Consider the following 17861-nt stretch of genomic DNA (forward strand, 5'->3'; position numbering starts at 1 on the left):
TCTGTTCAGTTCTTGCTTCTGATCACCTGCTACAAACACCTAAAACCAACTCCTTCGGCAAAGAGACATGGACTAAGTTCACCCCCAAACAAATGGCACAGCACATGTCGAATACCATAGAAATACGTAACCCAGCTAGAGGAGCTTCTGCCAAAGGAATCTGATTCTCACTCCGCAGGTAGGGGTTCGCCAGTTGCACCGTTCACCCATGTCACCTACGACAAGCATGCATACAATTAAATGCTGCTCAGTTTTCAAAACAGTGGGACTTATCCTAGCTGTAGTGGTGAACACAGGAAAATAGTGAACCATTGTGGGCTAACATAGCATCTAAAGTAGACTGGACTTCTTTATTTAACATGTGGACAGTTTGTCAGCAGCAATCTCTCAGCGGTACTCAGGCAGATGGGATCTGGACTTCTCAATTTCACAATAAGGCAGCAATTTAGGGCACAATCCTTCATTCCCAAATTCCCAGGACAGTCAATGTGCATTCACTTAACATAAACACCCCCACACGGGGTAGGAGTGCCAGCCTTGTGAACAATACAGGGCAGATCCTCAGCTGGTGAAAACGGTCATAGTGCAGCTGCAGATAATGGAGCTATGATAACTGACACCAGCTAAACGTCTGCCCCTGTAATCTTATGGGATAGACAAAGGCACTTTTTGCACGTAGTTCTGATCAAACATGTTTAATTATGTAGCAGATGCAGTTTCTTTACGCCTTAATTTGACTCCTATCTGAACTATGCAGACTTCGTGTTTGAGGGGGAAAACAACACAGAGAAAATCTCATTGTTTTTCCTGCAATGAAGCAGGGGCAACTAAAATTATATATACTAAAGAAATATATCTTTATTTGGACAGGTTGCCCAGAACTAATAAAGGAGTAGAAAAATATCATCATCATGCATGTTTCAGAGGAGCAGCCCTGTTAGTCTGTATCCCTAAAAGAAAAGGAGTACTTATGGCACCTTAGAGACTAACAAATCTATTAGAGCATAAGCTTTTCTGAGCTACCTATGCATCCAATGAAGTGAGCTGTAGCTCAGGAAAGCTTATGCTCTAATAAATTTGTTAGTCTCTAAAGTACCACAAGTACTCCTTTTCTTTCATCATATGCATGTTTTTTTTTTACTTTTAGTGGGTCACTTGCAAGTAATGTAGTCAATGATAAGTAAACATGAAACTAATAAAATTGCAGATGATGTGTTTAATGCAATATACAAGGGTAAATACTGTAGAATATTTAATGATGGATTGTTATACCATAACAGACATGCATTCATGGGAAATAAATACTATTTCTTTAACATCAAGTGGTTTAATATGGCTTATTTCCCAACTTAATATGTTTTTTCTTGGTTTCATTGAAAGTCTCTTTGTGAGAGCATGCATTGTACCGTTGATAATATATTGCTATATAGCATCCTTCACAAGTTCAAAGTTCGGGGCATTTTAGCAGGTATTACTTCCACCATCACTGAAATGCAGCCTCAGCTGGGGGGAAATGCAGCAACTATTCTGCCCCAAGAATATTACACTGTGATTTACTACACTAGTAAAAGCTTGGATGAATTCACAATTAGAAAGTGTCAAAAAGGTGAGAGGGGAGGGAATGTATGGGAAACACTGTCTGAAAAGCTGAAGCAAGTGAGAAAGTTATGAGGAAGAATTTCAAAATCAGAAAAGATTTATTTAAAAAATACAAAAAAATACAAAAAAAAAGAAAGCTCCAAATTATAGTGCTTGCCATATCATGTCACCAGTCTCTAAAATAAAATAAATTCACCCTCAAGGAACCCATTTCACCTATACACACCTAAGGTACCTCACACGGTGCTCCTTTTGTAGTAAGGGTGATTTGTGCACCCATATCTTTATAAATTAGAGTAGTAAATTGGTAATCTCATTTGCCAAAAGCACTTCTTTTTGGACTTACTCTGACTCATTTTCTTTTGATGTATGCACCTTTGAAAAGGATGGCTGAGGTTGGACATTTTATAAATAGTGGGTATGAAGTTGATGCATATGAGAAAGAACTGGAGGAGCTGCAAAATAACATGCAGGATGCAAAATAGCGGCTTATTTTACCTTTACAGGTAGATCTCTGTGCACTTATCTTTCGTTTACAAATAACTTCATTCCTGGGCCCAGTACTTTTTGTGACAAATATCTCCCAAACAATCCTGCATTTGCAAAGAGATGGGCTTTGTGATCTAATAGGTCTTCACCATCTCTAACTTTTAGTGATTCTACATTACTCCCACTAAAGTCAGTGACTGAAAGAGGATTGTAGAATCAGGACCTACTACAGATTTGTACCAATAAAAAAAATGGCACATTTACATAAAAAAGTACATTTGTGATTTTAGCAGCATATGTTATGTAAAAGAATGACACACAATTAGATCTCCTTCATTGATATGGGGCCAGGTATTATTCTCATGTACTAATAGTACTGTAACACTTAACTGGTAATTATTTTGTTAAGGAAAATTATAAAAGAAAAAAAATGATAGTCCAAATAAAAAGGTTGAAGAAGATGTTCTTTGTTTCCTTTTCCCTTTTGATCAAGTAGCAAAATGGCTTCAGGTCTTCCGCAGGAAGAATGTTTTTTGAGGTTTTTTTGCCCATGTGCCACTATTTTTTTAAATTACTCTTGACCTTTTGCACATTATACTCTGGTGCTGCAAAAAAGAATTGCATCTCTTGTTAATAACATCAACTAGAAATCTTGATTTTAAATTATGGAGCATAGATCAAAGCATTTAAAGTTGAGTGCCTAAATTTAGCCAACAAAATCTGTATTTAGACACCTACATGTGAATTTAAGTAAATGTTGTCCCTTACCTATCTCAATAAGAAAACAAGGAATAACAGATGACAGGATTTTAGTATAATTCCATTGAATATGGTGTCAGTTCTGCCAAGACTTATGCATGTGCTTAATTTTAACTTAAAAGTTTTTTGGAAGGGATACTAACCCTCTTGTTTCAGGGCTATAGCTAACCTCAAACTACTTCAGGATGAGAATGAATGTGAAAGACTGATTATGCAGTGGTGTTGTAGTTGTGTCAATCTCCAAGCTCATCATCGGAAGCAAGCTCCCCATGGACCAGTAAATACCAACTCGAAGTGGCACCAGACACTGCCAGAAAAAAATACATTATTCAAGAGATGCAAAACCTACAGATATATTTACACTGCTACAATGATCAACACCCTCCAAAACACACCTTTCAAGATCCATGGGTTCTATACATGCCTATCACAACATGTTGCATACCTCACCCACTGCACTAAATGACCTAATAACAACTGTGTGGGTGAAACCAATCACTACACTCTCAAATGAATTTACACAGGAAAACAATAAGAGACTAAAACACCCTGTCACCTGTGGGTGAACACTGTTCACAAAATGATCACTCTATATCTGACGTATCAGTCTTCATCCTCAAAGGAAACCTGCACAATATTTTCAAAAGACAAGCCTGGGAACTTAAATTCATAACTTTGCTGGACACTAAAAATCACAGTCTTAATAAAGACACTGGATTCATGACTTATTACAATTTGTAACTCACAAACCCCCACTTTTTTGTCCTGACTGCAGAGGTGTTAATGGGCCACTTCCCTTTCAATGGTCCCTTGGAATATGAGTTTAGCATAAGTAGGTTAGCAATCTCTTCAACCTTGTATTTAGCTGTGATACTCTTAGTAGCTTTCCCACGCCTGAAGCAGAGCTCTGTGTAGCTCAAAAGCTTGTCTCTTTCACCAACAAAGTTGGCCCAATAAAATATATTACTTCACCTATCTTGTCTCTCTGAAGGGCTGATTATAACTCATCTGCCTACTGCAGGATACTTAGATGGACTAGGGGAACCTCAGGCCTGATCCAGTATGGTTGTTCCTACATACTGTGAGAAGTCCCATTGACTTCAGTGAGATTACTCATAGTACGTAAAGTTAAGCATGCATGTAAATCTTCACAGGATCAGGGCCTGTCATGGAGTAAATGTATCAGAATCTGGCCAAAGCAATCAAGTGTCACTCGTGCTTCTATTAAAAACAAGAGTGTTACCATTTAATTAATTGGGAACAGAATTGGGCCCTAAACAAGAAATCTTATATCTCTCCTCCAGAAGAGGACTTGGTAACAGTATTATAACAACTGCTACAGTAATCCACCTACTGCTATTTCAGCTGTCTTTTTTATACACTGGGGGCAATGGAGGAATTCTTTTGGTTAATAAGATTTCTGGAATGGTAGAAAAAACAATGTTCTCACCTTGAAGACTGTTTCTCTAATTCTCGCAAAATATGCCTGGAGCATGTGTTTTACAGTCTTGGACTAAAAGAAAGTGAAATTGAGAGAGAGAACTAAGTGCTACTTTGCACGAAAAAAAGGAGATTGATAGCAAAACTCCTAGAGGCAGACAGAACAATATACCTTATGATGAGTCAAAAATCACAAGCTCTTTTCATTCATCTGTTATTATAATCTGCATTCCCAAAATACAAAACTCTTTAGTTATGACACTGGTTGGGTAGATGTCAGACATGTTATTTTTAATTGGGAAACAAACAAAGTATCAATTGACTTCTTTCATGTTGAACAATGTCTTAATACTACATGAACTTTCCCTCCACTTACTTTCCCTTTAATCAGTGCCACTTTAATTTGTCCATGAAGTCAGAGTCAAGAAGCTGTATTATACTTATATAAAATTCCATTATTTTTCCATGCTGGTCCAATTTAAAACAACACCTCTCCTCTGAAATTTAAAAATGAATTACTGTATTAAAATACAAATTAAGTGGAGAGAGACTATAAAAGTTGGGGCGAAAACATTTTATATCGATAAACTGCTGTTCTTTTCCTCTGAGAAAAACCTTTACTGTAATGGGTGAAATTTAGGAATACTTATTCCACATAATTCAATTCCTGTGGAAAGAATAATCCATTCTAAAGTCCAACCTTTTTGTAAAGTCCAATTAGGCATTAATAGTCCATTTAAACCAAGATTTTTCCTAATTTTGATATTTCTGTTATACATCCTGAAACCCTAATTGGAGGCAGAATTGTTCATTATGATCTATCCTGCATTACAGCCTTTAGTACAAAATACGTTATTATTTGTAGACAGGATATTACTGTAGTTCAATTGTCACGTACTTCAGGTACCAAATGCACACAGTATAAAATCACTACCTGAACCTGAAGAGTAGTCTGCTTACACTGAAATTTCCACTACATGCTCTGCAAAATTCTCTGGAAAACTTCTATATAATTCTTCAGAACACCAGCAAAATTCATCAAAGAACAAGACCATAGCTCATGAAAGCAGGAGATAAAGCTATCTCTGTGTAGGGGCTTCATCTGTGGAATGAGCTTCCAGAGGAAATCAGATTGAACCAAAATCTGAATGATTTTAGAGCATGCTAAAAGGCCCATTTATTCGCTAAAGCTTTCCCATCATGAAAAATGTATACAAACAAAAGCAAAGAAAACAAGCAGAGTTTTTCTAAAAGCTGGAATAGGTAAAAATCAGAGTCCCCTATGAAGTCTTTTATGGACATCTAGACGTAAGTCTCCTTCCTGACCCCCAATCTCGCAATGAGCTCCATGTGGGCAGACACCTGTGCTCATGCAGAGCCCCACTGACTTCTATGGGATTCCGTGTGGTCTCAGGTTTCCATCTGCACAAAGCTCATTGCAGGATTGGGGTCTTGGGTACTATATTAGTAGGAGCTATAGAAATACCTATGACAGATAGACAGCACAGTGCAGCCACAGCCACTCAGATCCATCCATTTGCAGTAAACCAGAGCGTATAGGTAGTTCTTGTTAATCTTAGGGTCAATCCTGCAAACTGTGAAGCACCTTCAGCTTTCATTGATGTAAATGGGATTTATGGACACAGCATCTGGCAGGAAGTGTTCAAGCACCTCACTGCATCAGGCCTTTATTTATTACCCCAAATTCCTAGAAACCTAAGTGACAATTTCCCTGCTAATGAAATTGCTTCCATTATGAATCTACCAGATAATTTAGAAAAGTTGGTTCCTGGATCCAGATCAAATCATCTTGGTCTTTTTCAGCAAATTGCTATTGCATTCATTCTCAATAAAACTGCTTGCTCTCAATCTGTAAATTTCTTAATGTTCTTAGCATTCACAGCTTCTCCCATTTTCTCTCACCTTCCTGCATAAGGTACCCATGAGAGACAGCAGGTGATGACAACCCTAATGCTCATGATACTGTGCAAGGTTAAGTATGGAGAGGAGGCCTCTCACATTTTCTGTGCATCTGGGACTGTAGCTATAGCTACTTATAAGGACTTGGCCTATACAATCCATATACTTGAATATGACAAAGCACAGTACACCTTTCAAGATCCATGGATCCTATACATGCCTATCACAACATGTGGAGTACCTCATTCACTGCACTAAATGACCCAATAACAATGATATGTGTGAAGCCAGACAATCACTACACTCTCAAATGAACTTACACAGGAAAACAATAAGAGACGAAAACACCCTATCACCTGTGTCTGAACACTGTTCACAAAATGATCACTCTATATTTGGTCTGTCGGTCCTCATCCTCAAAGGAAACCTGCACAGCACTTTCAAAAGACGAGCCTGGGAGCTTAAATTCACAACTCTGCTAGACACTAAAAATCATGGTCTTAATAAAAACATTGGATTTATGGCTTATTACAACAATTTGTAACCCACAACCCCCCACTTTCTTTCCTACGACTGTAGAGGTGTTAAAGGGCCACTGCACATTGAATGGTCCCTTAGAATATGTGCTAACACTTATGCTAAACATAAGTGTTCCACCTCCTGTTTAGCCGTGATTCTCAGGGTATGTCTACACAGCAACTAGACACCTGCAGCTGGCCCATGCCAACCAATTCAAGCTCGGGGGGCTCAGGCTGTGAGGCTGTTTCATTGCTGTGTAGATGTCTGGGCTCGGGCTGGTGGTCAGGCCTAGGACCCTGTGAGGTGGGAAGGTCCCAGAGGCCAGGCTCCAGCCTGAGCCCAGACATATACACATCAATGAAACAGCCCCACAGCCTAAGCCCTGGGAGCCCGAATTATCTGGCATGGGACAGCGTGGTTTTTCTTTGCTGTGTAGAAACATCCTCAGAGAATCTTTCCCACACCTGAATAAAAGCTATTTGTATCTTGAACTCCTCGCTCTAACCAACAGAAGTTGGTTCAATAAAAGATATTACCTTGCCCACCTTGTCTCTCTAAAGCACAGTTGTGAGACACTCAGTGTGAAAGAGCCCAAAACGAGGAAGACAAGAAAAACAGTATGCATCTTTAAATGATGTAGTATTAATTTATTGTACATAAAAACATTTCCCTATGAATCTGTTTTAATGATTCAGCATTTGGGATGTCAATAAGTTGCAATAACAAACAGTGAGGGAACACTAGGTCTGTGGGCAAAGGAAGGAAATCTGGGACTAAAATCAGAGACATCCTGTGTACTGAGAGATGAAAAGTATTGCATAGTCAGGGTCTGAACTATCAATATTCCCAGCAACCTGCTGTTTCATCAATGGCAGTGAGGTAGTTTCCCACAGCTGTACAGTAAGAGCCTGTCCAATGCCTGTATTGGTAAACATAGTAATGGTGAAGGAACCCTAAAGCCTATAGATGATCAAAACAAAATCCAGAGTGACACTGTTTCTGGAACAATATTGTCCAAGAAAGAAATCTCTTAAGGGCAGAGACATAGACTTCACATATTCAGTTAGATGTCCTCAAAGCACTAAAGAAAAATATCCACTTATGTTTATCAATTATCATTAGAAATTTCAAGAGATGGAGAAGCCTACTTCTCTAAAAGAACTACACATTTAAATTTCCAATGAATAGTCTGAGTGCAATCCAATTCCTTATTCAATTTCTCTTAAATGTTATCCCAAGTCAGCAAAAAATCATTTGAGATTTGTGAATTATTTTGTTGAACATTCCAGATATAGTAAATAAAAAAATCATTTTTTTATTTCTTTAAATTATAGATTCATTGATCTTAAAGCCAGAATAGACCATTATTATTGTTTAGTCTGACCGCCTGCATAACACATGCCACAGAGTCTGACTAGATTACATCAAAAAGGAGTTCCAGGTAATCAGAGATTATTTTCCTCCTGCGGGTAAGAGCTTTCCTTACCTTCTCCAGCAATCTCTCTCTCTCTCCCCTTCTCATTTAGGTATGATTTCTGTTTTGGAAATCATGGATGCTCTAGATTATTTTCCAAAAAATAATATAATAGGAAAATGTGGGGAAAAAATGCTTCTATATTTGTGGTTACATCCCAAATTAAGTGGAATTAGAAATTAGCATGAAAATACAGAGATATTTCCCCCAAATGTAAAAATTTGGGTTTTAGAATATTCTCTCAGGAAAATGGTGAATGAGTCATGAATATGTCTTATTGACTTCATTGCTGTTACACACTATTGACAATAAATACTAATGATCATCTCTCCCCAAACACCCACAGAAGCTAATATAATATCTATTTTCCAACTCATGTATTGCAAAACAATAAACAAAACTTCCAGTGTTACAGGAATGGCTTGCAACATATTATTTCAAATTACTTCTTCAGTAAATTAGAACCTGGAATTAGGCTCTTGCACTTTCACTGTTGGATTTCAAATTGGAACAGTATCCAAAAGTCTCCATATTCATTGGAATATTCCAAAATTAATCCCATGGGAAGACTTGTTTTTGATAATTTCACTTTGAAATAAATTTAACCAAATTAAGGCTACTTTAATTCTGAATAACAGCATCCACACAGAGATTTAATGCAGTTTAACTAATCCCTTTCAAATTCACACCTTTCCTTGATTTGGATTAGATTTCCTGGATGTCCTCATGTAGACAAGTCCTACGTGTTTATACAGGGCCTAGCACGATGGGTCACCTACGTGCTACTGTAATGCAAATAATTGATAGTAATAATAGACTATCCAGGGCTACTGTAATCATTTGAGCTAATAGCGCTCTTCAGAATTATCAATCACAAATTTATATTTTCTTATTGAATACAACACATTCACTGTCTTGTCAGGTTACACCACTTAAATTTTATCTTGATAAATCACTTTAGAAAGAACTATATATTTGCATTTCAATACTGCTATACAGATGGCAATACAGTGGAGGGATGCACAAAAAAAATCATAAAATTCTAATTATACAACAAAACTCGCCCACACACACAGACCACTTGATTAAAAAATAGATAAGGAAAAAAAAACAGGAGAGCAAGAACCAGAGTAAACAGCTATAAATCCTAATTCCAAAGCAATAACAGAGATAAAGCTAAAGTTCACTCTTCCAAATAAGTACCTGATTCTGATCTCATTTACACTAGCTTTTACACTTTTTTTACACTCATTTATCATTGCCTTTGGTGGAGCTACTCCAGATTTATTACAGTATAAATGAGCTCAGAATCAGGCCTTGAGTTTCACAGCTCAACTTCCCCAGTCTCACAACATATGCTCCAATATGCCAAGCACTAAAATAAAAAGCCCCATCCTTAGTCAATATCATAAAGGAGGGAAGTACAATAAAATAACAGCTCAAAGGAGACCAAATCTCTAAAATATTTAATGGCTGGCTCTTGCAGCTCACAAAGAATCAGTAAAGCACAAACAATGGAATAATTTTACCTAGCTGATGTCATTTTAAAAACAAAAATCAAAACATGTTTTGATGTTACAGAATCTTAATCTAGCATTGTAAAGTCCTGGAAAGCTGTGTCTTAAATCTGTCTCATCTCCTGATGCAATTGGGTAGGTGAGAGCAGCACTGATCATGGAGCCATTGGTTTTGGCAGCTGTGCACTGTGGCCTATATATTTAATCTTAACAAAAAGATACTCTCTTATAAATGATCCATTATGAGCTCACCAATGAAACCTCCATCTCAGGTTCTTATTTCCTCAGATAACTAAAGGAATACCTGGCACAACCCCATGTGAATTATCCCCACCTGGTATGGCCAACCAAGACTCCATGATCTTCTGAGGCTGGCAATGAATCTATTAAGCCCATAACATCTGTGCGTTCCAACACAAGCAAACTGAAAAAAATATAACCTCAGATATCACTCACCTGCACTTACAGAATATGTAAACATTCCACTTAATTACTACAGTATTTCAAAGGAAAGAAATAATATTTGCGACAAAATAAAAATACTTCCGTCTATGTAAATGCTTTTAATGCATGTAAAATTAATATATACAGTCTTATGTTTTAAAAGTGAATTATCAGCTATATCCTATAGAGACATTGAACCCAATATAACACTCTAGGAAAACAAAATAAGTGTCATTGATTTCTCCTGCAAGTAGAGGGTTTGTGGGTAGCTGTCACTTTTATATAATGTTTGAAAGCAGAGTGGACTTCTCCAATGTTTCCACTATGTCCTTTCTCATATATGTGAATGTATCTGGAGCGCAGATCAAATAAACTATTTACAAGCAACATTCCAACTTAGAACCTGCAAAATATGAATGTATATGTTTATTTAAACAGGAAGCACCATATATACATGCACACAAGAAAAAAATATACCAGATAGTTACTATTATGGAAAAATGAGTGAAACTATAGAAGAGACAAGCTATCTTACTCGCACTTCTATAGGAACTCCAGAATAGCCATACCAGACCATAGCAGTGGTCCATTTCATTCAGTGTCCTGTCTTTAGCAATGACCAGTACCATATGTTTTTGAGGAAGGTACAAGAAAATCTGCACCAGGCAGTTATGGAATAATCTGCACACAGGAAAGCTTTCCTACAACCCACCACCACCCTTCCACTCCCCATCAGCTACAGTTTGCCTTATACCCTGAAGCATGATGTTTTATCTCCCTTCCAAAACTCTTGGGTTTTGTTTTGCTTTTAAAATATGTATTATTGTAAGCTTGGATATTCTTGATACCCTTTAACAAAAACTCTGAAGCTATGGAATTTGCCTAAGGTCACACATTATGTCAGTAATCACTCAATTCTCACAACGTCAAACAAGACTATATCCAAAGTGTTTTCAAGTCACTCAAGCTCTATAACATAAAGAGTAGAGACTGTCAATTAATTGCAGTTAACTCATGCGATCAACTCAAAAAAATTAATCATGATTTAAAAAATTAATTGTGATTAATCGCACTGTTAAACAGTAGAATACCAATTGAAATTAAATATTTTTGCATGTTTTTCTACATTTTAAAATATATTGATTTCAATTACAACATAGAAGACAAAGTGTCCAGTGCTCACTTCATATTATTTTTATTACAAATATTTGCACTGTAAAAATGATAGAAATAGTATTTTTGAATTCACCTCCTACAAGTAATGTAGTGCAATCTCTTTATCGTGAAAGTGGAACTAAAAAATGTAGATTTTTTTATTACATAACTGCACTCAAAAATAAAGCAATGTAAAACTTTAGAGCCTACAAGTCCACTCAGTCCTACTTCTTGTTCAGCCAACCACTAAAACAAATTGACAGGAGATACAATGTTACACCAGATACACCTGAAAGTTAAAACAGGCTTTTCCAAGGCACTTTTGTAGTCAGTGTTGCAAGGTATTTACTTGCTAGATATGAAGGGGCATACGAATGTTTAGCATGCTTCGGCCACCATTCCAGAGGACACGCTTCCATTCTGACGGTGCCAGTTAAAAGAATAATGTGTTAATTAAATTTGGGACTGAACCCATTGAGGGAGAATTGCATGTCTCCTGTTCTGTTATACCCACATTCTGCCACATATTTCATGTTTTCGCAGTCTCGGATGATGACCCAGCACGTGTTCATTTTAAAAATATTTTCACAGCAGATTTGACAAAACACAAAGAAGGTACAATGTCAGATTTCTAAGAATAGCTACAGCACTTGACTCAAGGTTTAAGAATCTGAAGTGCCATCCAAAATCTGAGAGGGATGAGGTGTGGAGCATGGTTTCAGAAGTCTTAAAAGAGCAACACTACAATGCAGAAACTACAGAACCCAAACCACCAAAAAAGAAAATCAACCTTCTGCTGGTGGCATCTGACTCAGATGATGAAAATGAACATGTGTCAGTACACTCTGCTTTGGACCGTTATCAAGCAGAACCCATCATCAGCATGGACACATATCTTCTGGAATGGTAGTTGAAGCATGAAGGGACATATGAATCTTTAGTGCATCTGGCACGTAAATATCTTGTGACACCAGCTAAAACAGTGCCATGTGAACACCTGTTCTCACTTTCAGGTGATATTGTAAACAAGAAGTGGGCACCATTATCTCCTGCAACTGTAACCAAACTAGTTTGTCTGAGTGATTGGCTGAACAAGAAGTAGGACTGAGTGGACTTATAGGCTCCAAAGTTTTACATTGTTTTATTTTTGAATGCAGTTATTTTTGTACATAATTCTACATTTGTAAGTTCAACTTTCATGATAAAGCAATTGCACTACAGTAGTGGTATTAGGTGAATTGAAAAATACTATTTATTTTGTTTTTTACAATGTAAATATATGTAATCAAAAATAAATATAAACTGAGCACTGTATACTTTGTATTCTGTGTTGTAATTGAAATCAATATATTTGAAAATGCAGAAAACATCCAAAAATATTTGAATAAATGGTATTCTCTTATTGTTTAAGAGCGCGATTATTCACACGATTAATCAAGATAATTTTTTTAATCACTTGACTGCCCTTATAAAGAGATAACAAATTCCCTTATTTAGAGTTCATTCTCTAAACCAAAGATAAAATCAAACCATTCCCAGATATCTACCTCCTTTCAAATCCAATCCATTCCAGAACTTCACTGTTCAAAACCATACAGGGAAAGCATCCATTGGGAGTTAACACTACGACCATTTATGTTGCCTTTAGATTTTCTTATGCCTGCAGAGACCATCTTTTTATACAGATATTCTACCTTTTTGGTTCATATCCCTGGGCCACACCCTCCACTGGTGCAAATCAGTATAGCTGTATTGACTTTTATGGAGCTATGGTAATTTATACCAATAGAGCATCCAGCCCCACATGTCTGAGATTCCATTTTCATGAATTCAGTTTCAGGATGTGCCATATCTTTTCTACTGTCATCTGTTGCCCAGTGGACTAGCTTGCCTACATTATATTTACTTCTTTGCATTATACTCTGCTTTGCATCATATTCAGCAGTAATGCAAGAAACCTACAGGCCTGTATCCTGTGAGATGTTAGCTTCAGCAAGTTAGCATAAGGCTTGAGACCTATGATCTTTGAAAGATAAATGACCCAACGGAAATCTCCAAGTATTTGGAGAGCTGAAAATAGTGTTTAAGGGCACAGGTAAATAATTCAACCACAGAACTGTCCTGGCAACAAAATGATGTACATAACAGGTACATGAGATACATTTAAGGCTTCCCTGCTTGCTCATATATGTAACCTATAAGAAACATATTATATATTATATATATATATATATATATATATATATATATATATATATATATATATATATTTCCTTATAAGTTTCTTATAGGTTTGGTTATTTGTTTTATTATAATAGATTTATATTAGGGTATATTTTGGCTGTAACATAAGGGACCTGCAGGCCATACCTCCTGTATGGTAAGCTAAGGCAGAGTTAGCATACATATGTATGGGATCTTTCACCTAGATAAATGGAGCTAAAGCATAAGGTACATGTATGACTGTGACCTTTAACATAGAGGATGCATTGAAGCAGTTTGGCGTAGGGGCTTTCCTAAGTTCATACCCTTTTAAATTTAACAGATACACTACAACTTAGAACTTGGAAAAACCTTAAAGAACCAGATAGGACAGAAACAACAAATGTGCTATCTAACCATAAAAGGACCATGGTAACGAATTGACATATATAATAAGTTGAGATCATTGATATACTAACTTATAGGAAAAAGACACTCCAACATTAGTGAGATGAGCAAATACAAATAAGGAGAAGGGAAAAATCCCCTACTGAATATGCATCAAACATAACGGCGTTAGTGTAACTTATAAAAGTGGCATGAAAATTTACTTATGGACGTTTCATTGTTATTGGGAATCATGGCTGTGTCACTGTACAGCATTCTGCACATTCATTCAAGGGTAACAGTAAGGCGCTGTTCTTTATCCAACTTTTTGTTTTCTGTCAGTGTTTCCATTTTAGTAGGAGGTGCAAATATGCTCAGAATGTCTGAAAAATCAATCCACTTATATTTAGGCACCTAGCTATGCACTTAAAACCCTAAGTTTAGACACTTATTTTCTAAAAAACCTCAGCCATGTACGTTTTACTTTCATGGTCCTCCTCTGACCACACAAGACTTCTTTGTGTAACCCCATCTGATAGGTATCTCCATTTAAGACATCATTCATTGTAGAAGGATCCTTGCGTTATTTCTTAAAGCACAGATCTACTCTACAGAATGACTCTGAAAAGAGCGACTTTCACTTTTTTGGTCTCTCAACATTACCCATGTCAAACATGCTTAGAAAATAAGATATTCTCTCCCATCTGTCATCCCAATAAACAACTGGAAAAAATCAAACTGGATTCTTTGCTTCTCAGGCATCAATGAAGGCTCTGCAGTGCAAATTATGCCCTCATTTAGGCTGGTACCATCCTATTACCATAAGGGATTGGACTGGAATATATGGATAGATCTTGCAACCCTTACTCATGTGGGTGAACTTTTATTCATACAAATGAAGCCCTACTGAAGTTAATGGGACTATGCATGTAAGTCCATTCTAGCCCTTAATAAACAGTTCTTTTGGTGATTCACACAAAGCAATAGAATCCAGCCTACTTTCTCTTATCTGCCATTGCTCTGAAGTGCTTTCAGAAAGATAAAAGTCAAATTTATTTTTGTCACTTAAGTTTAAGTTCACTGGGGCAAGGACAGTGGCTTCCTAGGTGTTTGTACAGTGTCTAACACAGAGGTGGGCAAACTACGGCCTGCAGGCCACATCCAGCCCGCGGGACCCTCCTGCCCGGCCCCTGAGCCCCTGGCCAGGGAGGCTAGTGCCCTGTCCCTCCCTCGCTGTTCCCCCTTCCCCGCAGCCTCAGCTCACTGCTTCTGCTGCGCAATGCTCTGGGCGGCGTGGCGGGGCTGTGAGCTCCTCGGGCAGCACAGCTGCAGAGCCTGGCCTGACCCAGTGCTCGGTGCTGCTCTCTGCCCCCTTACTGTGCAGGGCGGGTTGGCTAGAGGGCAGGGAAGTTGGGGGTGGTGGTCAGGGGGTGGGGGGGGTGGATAGAGGTCAGGGTGGTCAGAGGGCAGGGTACAGGGGGTTTGAATGGGGGCAGGGGTCCCCAGGGGGGCAGTCAGGAAGGGGAGGGGAGGTTGGATGGGGCAGCAGGCGGCAGTCAGGGGACAGGGAGAAGGGGTAGTTGGATGGGGCAGGGGTCCCGGGCAGGCAGTAAGGAAGGAAAGGGGGGGTTGGATAGGGTGGCAGGGGGGCAGTCAGGGGACAGAGAGAAGGAGTGGTTGGATGGGGCAGGAGCCCAGGGGGGCAGATGAGGTGGTGGGCCACGCCCCCCTACCCTAACCGGCCCTCCATACAATTTCCGAAACCCGATGTAGCTCTCAGGCCAAAAAGTTTGCCCAGCCCTGGTCTAGAACAAGTGGATCTTGACTGGCTCCTCTGGGAGCTATCATAATATAAATAATGAAGAATAGTGAAGGGGAAGACATGACAGAACACACAAAAGGATCACAGCTGCTGGGTAATAGGGTGTAATTTGCATAGTCACTTTTTAGAGCACAACCTCACTTTATGGGCTATATCCAGCTCTCATTGAAGTTAATAAGGTCTTGCCATTTACTTCAGCAGCAGCAGGATCAGATCCTAAACTGACAGGTGACGAGGCGGTTGCGATCATACACTCTAAAACTGACTCCTGCATGAAATACTCCATCTCATTCCAATGCTCCATATTGTTCAAACACAACTTAAAAATCCTTTATTCTAAAGGTGCTTTCATCAACCACCACCTCTACTTGTTTTTGACCCCATGAATGCAGCTGTTTGTTGAGGAAGGGTAGTCTCTTAAAATGTTTTGCAATGTATATTCAATTGTTTGATTATTATGTGGAGCTCCCAGAGTCCTTCAATGAGGAGTTGGGTTGAAGTGGAGAAAGGAAGCTTTATAAATAACTTTAGTATAAGTGAGATAGCGATTCACAATGAAGATTCACCTCTGTAGAGCGGTTTCATAAATTGTCTTTCTACTGGAAAATCTAAATAAATTAGGTCTGATAAGTAGGAATTTTGAGATTACATCTACTTAATTAAAAATAAATGATTATTTATACTTTGTGCCAATCACACTATTTCTACTTGCCCAAATAATGGTAGACTTGTGTATCTGGTGGGCATAACTTCTGGAAGAGAGTGAATGTGACCATAATTCTAGATTTTTGTACCTTAATTTCTCCAGCTATTGTCCTAATTCAGGAAAACACTTAAGCATGTGCTTAGATCCCATTGATGTCAAGTTAAATCAAGCACGTGGTAAAATTCTGTCAAAAATTGGGACTCAAATCAAAGTGGTCTTACTTTCACAAATGGTTTAATTTTGAATTCCAGGCTGAGATTCATCCCTGTCATGCTGGGTTTATCTACATTTTCATCACTTAATTGTAAGAGTCTTCTTCACTTTTGCTGTCTCTTGGCTCAAAGTTATTTGCACTCCAGTATTTCAAACTTCAAGCTTAATTGTTTCATAATGTTGCATCTAAACTAGAAGTTTTCACACTCATTGTTCCCAACAGGCAGTGCATCACTAATGGAAGTGCTTGTGTAGACAAAGCACAGACGTTTTTAATCGGTGTGTCATCTCAGAGCAGCTTTGATTAAAAAATGGCAAAACATATCTGTGCCTTGTCTATGAGCCTCACCTAGAGACCCACTGCACTCAATAGGAACCTCTCCATTCAGTTCAATTACACTTTAAGGCTTCTTCTGGCACTAGCATCAGCTGAATGTTACCCACTGGGAAAAATGTGTAAGGACATTTCCAGTGTAGAAAAAAGCCTAACATCCAGATTCAGCAAAGCACTTAGAAAACATTTGCCTCATTTCAAGCATAAGTATCCCCACTGACTTCAGTAGGGATACTCATATGCTTAGAAGGTATGCACATAGAAAATAAATACTTCGCTGTATGAGGACCTAAGAGACTTGGATTAGGAATAATTAAAACTACAGAACAATGGGATTTGCTGGGTGCTGAGTGTTTTTTAAAAATCTGACCTACAGACCCATCTCCTCCTCCATTTGTAAAGCTCAAGGGTGGGATCTTTCCAGGGAAGAAAGTTTATGGAGTGTCAGCTATGGAAGGTGATTAGTTTATGCTGGTAGCTATCTAAAGTGCGGAATAATAAAAAAGGTATGTTCAAAGCGGCCAGACTTCTTACCAAGAGGTTTTTCCCATAAACAAACATAAAAAAGGTCATAATGGCAGAGGTCTCACTGAGGATGATATTAAATGGAGGTAGAGAGATTACCATGCCAGTCTACATGCCTAACCTGAGCCAGTTGTAATACAGGATGACAAAAAAGAATACAGAGCCAGAGCCATCAAACCTGCGAGAGGAAATGGTATATGCATTATGAAAATGAGGCCTGAGAAAGCACCAGAGGTAGGTAATGTACCTGCAGAATTGTTAAAAGAGATTGGCAAATACAATACTGATCTTCTTTAAAAAAAATCTGTAGTGATGTATGGATGACTAGAAACTGTCCAGAGGACTGAACAAAGGGG

Source organism: Lepidochelys kempii, chromosome 5 (genome assembly GCF_965140265.1).
Source record: "Lepidochelys kempii isolate rLepKem1 chromosome 5, rLepKem1.hap2, whole genome shotgun sequence".
Taxonomy (NCBI): Eukaryota; Metazoa; Chordata; order Testudines; family Cheloniidae; genus Lepidochelys; species Lepidochelys kempii.